This window comes from Myotis lucifugus, unplaced genomic scaffold (genome assembly GCF_000147115.1).
Source record: "Myotis lucifugus unplaced genomic scaffold, Myoluc2.0 scaffold_182, whole genome shotgun sequence".
Taxonomy (NCBI): Eukaryota; Metazoa; Chordata; class Mammalia; order Chiroptera; family Vespertilionidae; genus Myotis; species Myotis lucifugus.
The window spans coordinates 1,523,722-1,534,933 of NW_005871230.1; positions in this window are offsets into that span (position 1 = coordinate 1,523,722).

The window sequence follows — 11,212 nt, forward strand, 5'->3', positions numbered from 1 at the left end:
CCTTCTGGGGCAGGACTTGCTTCAGTGGGGTTTTGGTGCTCACTGAGTCTGCCCCCTGAGTGTGTCCCTTATGGATCTGAGGAGTTGTAATCTGGATGGTCCCACTCTGACCACTGGGTACACTGGCTCTTGGATCTCTAAGGAGGTGCTAATTTAGCCTCTGCCTGAGGCTACCAAGCAGGAGCCCAGCTGTGAAGCAATGCAAGCTGCTGTGGGGCCTTGGGCCTTCTTTTGGAAGTTCTGGGTTTCTCTGACCCAGCTGCAGTTTGTTAGGTAATTTTCAGGTTGCAAAGGGCCAGGCCTTTCATATGCAAAAGCCTCTGTGCACAGCTTGGGTGGGGCGGGGTCTCGGGGTGGAGCAAGCAGCTATGGCTCCTCCCCAGTCCTATCCTAAGAGGTCCCGGGTCTCAGTGTCCTGCGGTAATCCCTGCAAGTACCTCTGAGAGAAAGCCACCCTCGAGTTCTGACCAATGCCAGACAGTCCAGTTTCTCCTGTATGAGTCTGGGTCCCCAGAGTCTCTCCCGGAACTGGAGTTCAGAGCAGTCAGGAGCTTGAAAAAGACAACCATGTCCTCAGCTGTTCCAGCCCTTTCCACGTGCGCCTCCATACCTCTGCACTTTACTTCCACACCGCACCTACTCTGAATCTCAGTGTGCTTTTCTCTTTCCTTTTAGTTGTAGAATTTCCACTCAGCCAGCCTTCCTGTGGTTCTGGATGATGTCCGTTTTGTCTTTTAGTTGTATTTTTGAAGTGGTTGTGTGAGGCAGCAATTTCCAGTGTTTACCTATGCCGCCATCTTGGTTTCTCCAAAACAAGTTTTAATACAGCACTACTAAAAGCTGGATGGGCCAAAGTGACCCCCTGCTGTTTCTTCAATATTAAAGGCTCCCCAAAAAGTATACTCTATTTACCCAAATCTGGAGAAATTTAAAAAGCAGGCATGGAGGGATTGTAATGAGAAAACTGACCATCAGTTGCTTGGGGGAGCAGTCAAGCTGATTAATCAGGTTAATATTGACACCAGGGATAGGGTTCCTCCAAAACTTCCCCACCTGAGTGGATAAATGGACAGAGGGTGGAGATCAGAAGTTTCCAGGACTCCTTAATACAAAACCCATTGAGAAAGCCGTGGCTCATGGTACAATTAATATTTTTATTGATTTTAGAGATTCCTACCAGGGATTGAACCTGAAACCTGGGTTATTCATGCTACCATTAGATTAAAAGAATACAGAAATGTAAGAATTGATAGGATTATGAAAATTGGAATGCGTAAACAGGACTTATGTGTAGGGAAGCATGGAGCTTGGTTGGAATGTTTGTAAAGAAAATGCTCCTAAAGGTCCGGGGCCTCTGAGGGGACTTTGCCTAAGACAGCAGCCCCTACCTTGACTTTTCCAAACAAGTCCAATCCACCAGGGTGTTTTGCTAGAATCTCTATGTTTAGTCTGTAAAGCCCCGACCTTGTAGAAGCATATACTTTCTCAGGGATATTAACCTTGCTGATTGTATCTAGAAATTAATTTTAGTTTAAGCTGTTGAGGGATGTTTAATGAACCGAAGACGTAAGATGAGCACACAGGATGATTGATGCCGGACAGAGGGCTACAGCTCACTCAGGCATGTAGCAAACTCTGCACTCTCACCATCACTTTTATTGGGGTTTGGCACAAAGTTAGTGCGTCAGCAGTTAAGCAACTAAATCTTGTTTTGTTCCATATTATTACAATAGTGTATTGAAGACAACTTGCAGCTATGCCCTCCCTTTCTGCTCTACACCATGACTATTTAATCTTAGCCTTTCTCAGGGAGGTAAATGTTCCTGGAACTCAAGATTGTGTGCAATCTTGACCCAGCGTGACTCGCTTGCAAGTCACTCTGTGCTCCTGATAGAACATTCACTTCTTCTTGGCAGGACTTCAGATCCTTGTTTACAAATGTCCAGCTACATAAGCTGTTATGACACTAAAAGCCAAAGGAGACAAGTGAACAGGCTACTTGGCGGCCATAGCTAAGTAGTCCCTTAGCCCTCTCTTTCACAGAAATGTGTGACAGAGCCATCTTTTCATCCTTTGCTCAGGGTCTGCCAGTCAGCCCCTGCATTTATGTAAAGAAGTTCCCTGCATATTTTAATGGAAATGAATCTTATGTCTGGCTGGCTGGGAATAATTCTCCCATCCAGAATTCTAAAATCAAAACCTATTGAGAAAGTCCTTTTGGAAGCCAGAGTATGGAATGTAAGATTAAAGTTTACAGGAGAATTGGTATATTTCAAACGGTTTTATGTGAAGTGATTATATTGTGGGGTTGGACATTGTATCTCACTGAGGAATATTTCTCCTGCCTAATTTTGTAAAACAGAGGCATATAAAGCCACAATATTGATTAGAAAGAATGAACAGCTTTATTGAAATAATTGTTGCAAAAGACTAACTAATGAAAAAATAAAGAACTAAAAGGTATCTAAACAAAAGACTGGCATTACCCCTTACTGGTGGGCCTCTCAGCTATCTTGCTCTCCTTGGGATAAGACCAATCTAATAGCCATAATTAGAGAATTTCTAAAACCCAGGGAGGATCCTCAACAAGTTTTGTAAATGAATTATCTCCTGAGCCGAGTGAGAGAGGGATACAAAATTTCACCTTGTCTTTTCTTTCCCAAAGTCAGACCTATTAGTTATTGATTCTTTTCCTCCCAGGGAGAGCTATTGACTGTACCCTAAGTGCTTGGGTTACCTCATGCTTGCCTGGGACATGCTAAAAGAAGGAATGCCTCTGGAGGCTAATAACTGTGTACTCTTGTGACTCCATGGAATCATTTAATACTGCCAGAAATATTTAATTTTGTCCTGGCTGAAACCTGATAATACATTGAAAGAATTTAATAAGTGTAGTCAGAAATATGGCAAAATTAGAAGCTGAGATTCATAGCCTGATAAGATTTTTTTAAATTAGACTTCCTGCCTTAAGCTAAGATAAAATTGTGTGCATAGAGGGAAAGAAGCAAATTAGGGATGTGTAGTTGGATGGGTAGTTTATCGTATGATGCTACTTAAGTTATAAGCCAGTTCACTGGAGAATTGAGAAAAAAATCTCTTAATCTTACAAATCTCTGTGAAGCCAGAAATGTAGCATTATATTGTGGAGTTCCAAGCCTCCAATCTTTAGCACCCCAGTTCCTTAGACTAGAATTAAAAAAAAACAAAACAGGTTTTTTTGAAAGCACAAACTACTACTCTGACTCAAAGCCTAACTTTCCAAGGATGAATGCAAATCTTTAAAAAATGCTTTAGCCACTTGACCAGATACTTAACTTATTTCCACTGTTCCTTTATAATACCTAAACTTTATCTATCTCAGGACTGTTATTTTTTTAAAGAAACTTAAAAAAATATATAGCCCTCATTTTTTTAATTGATTTTAGAGAGAGAGGAAGAAAGTTACATCAATGTGAGAGAGAAATGTTAATCAGCTGCCTCCCATACATGCCCCAAATGGGAATCAAACTGGCAACCTAGGTATGTGCCCTTACCAGGAATCAAAATTGCAACCTTTTTGGTGTATGGGACGATGCTCCAAACAACTGAGCCACCTGGCCAAGGCTCAGGGCCATTGTTCACAATGAAGGCTAGGAAGTTTCTGTTTGCATTTGTGTGAATATTCATCTGTGTTGTGTGTATTTTCTATTTCAAGATGATATTGCTTATTTGTAAAAGAGCTCTATTTGTTAGATTAAACAAACATGCTTATATAAGAACTGGAAGCCCGTTGCACGAAGATTCGAGCAATAGGCCTTCCTTCACCTGGCTGCCAGCATTGGTTTTCCTCTGGCAACCAGGACCCAGGCCTTTGGTCCGGCCTCAGCGGAGAAGCCAAGCCTCTTCAGTCTTCAGTTTTCACTCTTCAGTCTTCAGTCTTCACTCTGGCCAGAGCCTTCAGTCTTCGTTCCGTGCCTGTGTATGCAAATTAACCGCCATCTTTGTTAGGTTTATTTGCATACTCATCTGATTGGCTAGTGGGAATAGTGGAGTGACACCAATTTGCATGTTTCTCTTTTATTAGTGTAGATTCTCAAAAATATAATAGAAACTAATCCAAATGTTTTTCAGGTTCATGTGATTTTGGGAAAAATATTTGGTATTTAAGGTAATTTGTTTGTTGACTTAATTAAAACAGGCATGTATTTGTAGCTATTAGAAGTAAATATAATACTTTTATTTTAAAGTAAGTTCATGTTATTTCTGTTGCAAAATTTCTCAGTCAGAAAAAAAATTTAAGATGATGACGCATATTGTCTCATATCTAATAGTTTGTAGGTAATCTGGATATAATCCTTAAAAACAAGTAAGTTAAGTGAATGTAAGCAGAATAAAAGGCTTTTAGGTTAGACTTTTTAGCGATCCTATATAATAAAAGCCTAACATGCAAATTGACCAAAGGGAGGAACGACCGGTAGCTATGACACACACTGACCACCAGGGGGGCAGTTGCACAATGCAGAAGCCAGGCTCATGGCTAGTGAGTGCAGTGGCGGTGGCGGGAGTCTTCCCACCTCCACTGCAGTTGGGTGGTAAGGACCTAGGGGTCCTGGACTGCAAGAGCCCTGGTCTGAGAGAGGGATCCCTAGGGGGATCGGGCCTAAGCCAGCAGGCAGGCATCTCCCGAGGGGTCCTAGACTGTGAGAGGGCGAAGGTCGGGCTGAGGGACCCAGCCCCCAGCAGTGTATAAATCTCATGCACCGGGCTTCTAGTATTTAAATGTGTGGTATAAGTACTTAAAAATAGTTTCCCCAAATTTTTGCTAAATTGAAACCTTAGAGTTTTGCTGAATTAAAAACATGCTGGAAACTATTGAATACCCAGATTATTTCTAATCAAGATAAAATAATAAAACTTTAATATGAAACATAAGTTTATCTATTTTTGGTTTCTTATTACAGAGAAACTGAAAGATACTAGTAAATTTAGGTTTGTTAGTAAATATATCTTGTGCTACAATGAAAGATTGTACTGTGAAAAAGCATGCATTTCTAGAAATTATGGGATGTATTTATAAGAATATTGATGTAACAGATAGTCTACAATTGCTTACTTGTTAGTTTCTCCTGGAAATTAAGGTTTTAAAGATCCAAGATTCATATACATGTAATTAAAATTACTAAAAATAAAAAAGCAACAACTCTGTATACAAGAATAGTAAGTTATGTTTTGGCCTAAAAAAGAGTTTTCAGATATGGAGATGTGTTTCCATTAAGAACAATGAAAATAACTTTGTCTTGGTTTTTTCAGAATGAAAAGAGAGAAAGATAATTTTACCTAGTGTAATTAAGCTGCATAAATTTGAATTGTTTTATAAGGGTTTTAAAAATTAAGCTAAACCAAACATAAACTAAAAGTTAATTTTTGTCCATGTGCAAAAAGGAGACAATATTTTTGTACTGCCAGTCTGCTCCTGGTAAAAGATTATAAAAGGTGTGTTTATTTCTTGTTGTTGTTGTTTTAAATTTTCTGCCAAGAAAACAAAGATTCTGTTTTATCAAAATAATTTTCTGTATTTAATGACATCTTAATTAGGTCTTTGATTACTTAAGAAAGCTGAATATTCTTAATAGTAAGAGCTAACCACCTATATTTGACTTTAAAATATTTTATTGTTACTTTGGTCAAATAATAAAGTTATGTTGTATAATAATCTGTGGTGCTATTTAGTTAAATGTCTAAATTACTAAGGGTTTTATTGTCTTCCACAAGTCAGTCTTAATTCTTTAAAGCTGTTTGTTTATATCTGTTTGTTCATAATGTTTTGTCGCATAAATATATATGTTACTAGAGGCCCAATGCATGAAGATTAATGCAAGAACAGGCCTTCCTTCCCCTGGCTGCTGGCACCTCCTTCACTCTGCTCCAGCCTGGAGCCGCCTTTCTGCCTTTGCGTGCTTCCCAGAGGCCCGGAATGGCCGGGGCTGGGAGGAATGCCTGTGTCATCACCATGGCGACGACTTAAGCATCCTGGCCCAGGAGCCACCAACTTTGTCATGTCAATTTTCATATTCCCTCCTTATTGGCTGTGGGTGCTTCCATCTTTGTCACAAAGTGACAGTCAACTTGCACATTCCATCTTTATTAGATAGGCTAAGTACTTCAGAAAGTGTGTGACATTCATGAAAATCTGATATGTCCTTGAATAAAATGTTGTTATAAAAAATGAGGCTCATGGGAAAACCACTGACCCCGAGTATCAGGGAATGCCCTACTGATTTACAGGCAAAGGTAGCAGCAACAAAGTCTATAAAGATTGTGGTACCTGTGCATAAAGTCCATTTGCTTTTGCAAAAACAATCTCTCATTGCCAGACTTGCTATCCTGATGCCCTTGTAACATGCCAACAATCTGCTTCTAAATCAGAGAAACTAAGATGTATTAACAATGGCTGTAACTAGTCAGGGCTATGGGAAACCTAAGATAGTTGCTTGGTTTTTCAAGCTCCATGGCAAACCTCATTTTTTTCATTTTTTATTGAATTCCTCTACCCACCAGAGTGCATTTAATTGCCACTCCATATGGGTTATCAATACGTCCTATCAGTATGTCCTTGGTGTTGAATGTTGTTTTGATGGGCAAACGCATTCCCCTTCTGCAAGGCTGATGCCCTAAGTGTGGCAAAGAAACTGTAATAAAATGTGTTTTCCATTGGAGTATACCTTCCAAAATCTCCAGTGACTGAGGCACTCACTTCACTGAGCAAATCATATAAGGCTTGGTGGGGAGCCTTGCAAACTTGGAATTACCACGGTCTCAATAACCCTCAACCATCAGGCAAGGTCAAGAGAACTAGTGGAAAAACTGGATTCAAGAAGAACAAGTCTTAATTAAATGAACTTATTATAATAGTTACAACTTTTATGACTTTTAACATTGCTGGTTCTTTCATTTTTTAGTTTTTCCAAATATAAGGAATCCTTTCCTCTTATGCTGTAATTTACATCAATTTGGTAAGCAGAACTGAAACATTTATGTATTTTTTCTCCCTACTTGATCTCTCCAAAATTCAGCAACTCCAAAGCATTCTCATTTTCATGGCAGTATTGTTATTTGCATAAGTTAAGTAAGAATCTCTTCTGTTTATAACAGGACACAATTGGAAACTATTTTTAGTACTTATACCACACATTTAAATACTAGAAGCCCAGTGCATGAGATTTATGCATTGGGGCAGGGGGGCAGGCAGGGTCCCTCAGCCCGGCCTGCCAAGACTTTGACTAGAATGTTATATTTGAGAAAAGCATCCATAGACTCAGATATGAACAAACAGCTCTAAAGAATTAAGATTGACTGTGGAAGCCAATAAAACCCTTGGAATAGCCTGGTACCTACTTACAGGGATCTCAGCTGCCTTAACAGCTGAGTCAAGAAGGTTACTTCCTGGCAGGTGCAGGAATCACAAGAGATTTTGGGGACCTTATCAAGAGAGGAATTCACCCCGATCTGTAGGTATTGCAGGCTAAGTCTGATAACAAGTCCTTGCCTTGGCTTTTCTGACCTGGAGAGGCCTTTTAAAGTATAATCTGAAGATTCCTCATGAACAATTCCCAGCAAAGCAGATTTAAAAGGTTAATGATATGGTTAATTACTATTCTTGTGGCACCTACATAAATATCAGGCCGAGTTTATTGAAATAATTAATTTTGCAAAAAAAAAGTTAGTCTTCATTTGCCTATCTTTGGTAAAAAAAAAATGGGGGTTATTTTAGAGATAAATATTCTGTTTCAGTAATACACCTTTGTGGATATCAGATTCTAGTGCTGGTCATTGTTTTTTGAGGTTTTGCTTCTACTTGCAAACTGGGATGGGTCCTGAATTCTTCTAGTTTCCTCCAATATCTGGGTAATACTCTCCAAACTGCCCTTTTGGGAAAGCCATGCAAGTTAATGTTATAGGACTTGATACACCTTTGAGGGAAATCACCACAATAGTTCATATATGGGCAAGCTTCGTGCCTGTTGCAGAAAGATCACCGGAAACCTTCAAACTGCAGACCAGGAAAATCTGTTGGACTGTCACTGCCTGCCCTCACTCCATCTGAAGACATCTAAAATGGTCTCAAATGGCTATGTTCAGACCTCGGAAACTGGGATCAGAGTTTGCTCCAATCATTAACCATTGTGTTTATTTTGTTTCCATAGAGATCCCTCATATTAAATACCTGACTGCATGCACAATATAGGCCTAACTTTGGGAGTTCCACTTACATCACCACCTCCTGAAATGAGACACAACTGTTTAACTGAATTGACCTATTTTCAAGCCTGAGACTGGTTTAATGAGATATGAAACAACACCTAAAGTCTGGAATGTGAAATGTCTTAGGAAGTTTCAGAGGTGGGATGTAAAGGCTTCAGAACAGGACTCCCAAGATGTGCCACTTTGGCATGTAGATTATGTTGATGAAGGCAATTGAGACCCTGCAGGCTCAAGAAAAACTTTCACCTAACCCTTAAAGAATTTAAATTAGCAGCCTTGCCCATAATAAAAGCTATTATCAGAAATAACTTTTTTGCCTTATCTACAGGGCAGAGTAAACTTCTAATTACTGAACATCTGCCCTTCTTATCATCCTGCCATTGACCTTCCTCGCCTCTGAAGCTCCAGGCACCTTACCTCACCCTGTCGCTCCAGAATGCCATATGTAACTTTAACTGTCTCTTTTTCAGCCTTTCATGTATGTGGGATCTCTGACTCGCTCATATGTGTGTTGTTTCCATACATATGTATTTAAATTCGGTTGTTTTATCTTGTAAATCTGTCCTATGTTGCTTTGATAAATAGGTTACCTGGAAGAAACTATAAGGGTAGAGGAAATGTATTTCTCCCCAACAACTATAATAGTTAGCAGTAATTAGAATAGTCTGATTTGCATGAATGTTTCGTGATGGTTAATTATATATCCAACATATTAAGCTTTTACCTGATTTATATGATAAAAACCACAAATTTTAAAATTTAATTAAAAAATAAAACATTGATCTCGGAACAGAGGACTGATGTTAACTACCAAAAAAGAAGAAAGAAAAAAACAGAAAAAAAATGTAATAAGTTGGCACTAATTCCTTTTTGCTATGGGAAAATTTATGAATATTGGCAGTCAAAAATTTACATTTTAATGATATTAAGAGACATTCACAAAGGAGGAATTCTGAATGGCCAATAAATATATGCCTTTCTCACTTGTAATCAGGAAAGTGCAATGTGAAACAAAATTGAGATAATTTGGTACATATCAGAAAAGTCTGACAATACTGAAGCTTGCATGCTGTTTTTGTGTGGTAAATTTATACAACTATATTAAAGAACTATTAAGACTATCTAATAAGCTAAAGAATAATTTCCCCTAAATTCTAAAAAGTGTACTTCTAGATATATAAGACATATACAAGGATGTTTATTATAATATTGACTAAATAGGAAAAAATATAAAAATGATCTAAAATGTTTATTAAAAAAGAAAGATAAATTATGATATATGCATACAATGGAATAATATACGATAGTTAAAATGAACGAAATACAGTTACCTCTACCCATATAAATATCAAAAACATAATGTTGAACACAAGGAACATGTCACCTAAAGATACATAATGAATGATCCCTTTAGATGAGGCTTAAAAACATAAAGATTATCTAGTGTGTATCGATGCTACACATATTAAAAAAATGTGTGAACTCAATCTTAGACACTGAAACTTCTAAACTATCAAATCAAGAGTCTCAAAAATGAAAACAAGATTTTTTATGAATCTATCAAAGGTTTAATGATGAGAAGAACCACTCTACTTCTATACTATGAGAAAAACAGCATTACGTAGTTGGCCACTAACTGTACATATATACTGCATTTTAAAACTGAGTCTTTTCTATGCCATTTCTTAATATTGTAAAACCAGATAATTTGGGGTATAGAAGTAGCTAATGAAAACAAAACAACCCATGTTATGTTATGACAATGTATCAGGTATAGTGTAATTCCACATAAACTAACACTTGTAGAGATATAAAATTAGAAACAACAAATCCAAGTCTAAAATGACTATTTCAATAAGGACAAATTTTTGGTAAAAGTGGAGAATAATCAACCTGAAAACAAGCTGACTTCAAGATATGGTATTTTCAAGTATCACCATGAAAATGAACACTTCCTGACCAACCAAAGAACCTGTATGCATATATACATAACCCATGGACACAGACAATAGGAAGTTGGAGGCCTGGGTTGGGGGATGGGGATGGGCTGGAAGGGGTGAATGAGGGAAAAAAATAGGATATATATGTAATACTTTCAACAATAAAGATTTTTTTTTAAAGGAAAATAAACACTTTCCCAAAGCTTTCCTTGTCTCCCATGTTAGGTTAGTGCCCCAAAATGTGTTCCTATAGCAACTGGTAGCTTCCATATCATGGTATTTATCACAACTTATTATTATTATACTAGTGGCCCTGTGCACAAAATTCTTGCACCGGGGGGGAGGGGTGTCCCTCAGCCTGGCCTGCACCTTCACCAACCTGCATTCCCTCAGGGGATGTCCACAGGGATGGGACCTAAACCAGCAGTCGGACATCCCTCTCGCAATCAGGGACCACTGGCTCCTAACCACTCACCTGCCTGCCTGCCTGATTGCCCTAACCACTCTGCCCGCCAGCCTTCTCATCCTCAACTGCCCCCCCCCCCCCGCCAGTCTGCTTGCCCCCAACTGCCCAGGGGTACCCTTGCAGGTAGCAGGTGCTGATTAGGGGAGGAGGGCATGATTGTTTCCTGGGACTGTAGCTATGGAAGCTTTGCAGAGGGTTCCGCAGGCCTCAGAGGGGCGGGCTCTGGCCAGCAGCCCTGTAGTGGTGGTAGTCCCTGGAGGCGCTGGTGGGAGGCAGGGAGTTAGGGAGGGCGAGGCTGAAGGTGGAGTAACTGTCAAATCTTCCTGCTTGGTGCCATTCTTTAAATTGTATGTGGCTGTTTCGCAGCTGTACCTGCTCAGGGAGGGGCTCCAATCTCCTGGAGTGGGGTGGGAGCTGGGCCAGGGCGGAGCCAGGCAGGCTAGGAGGGCGGGTTTAGCCATGACCCCAATGAGGTTCAGCACACTTCAGCTGCAGAGACAGCGCTACTGCTCTGGGGGAGGAGGGGGGGAGGGTCTGACCCTAGGGGGCCGCTCAAGCCTGCCTC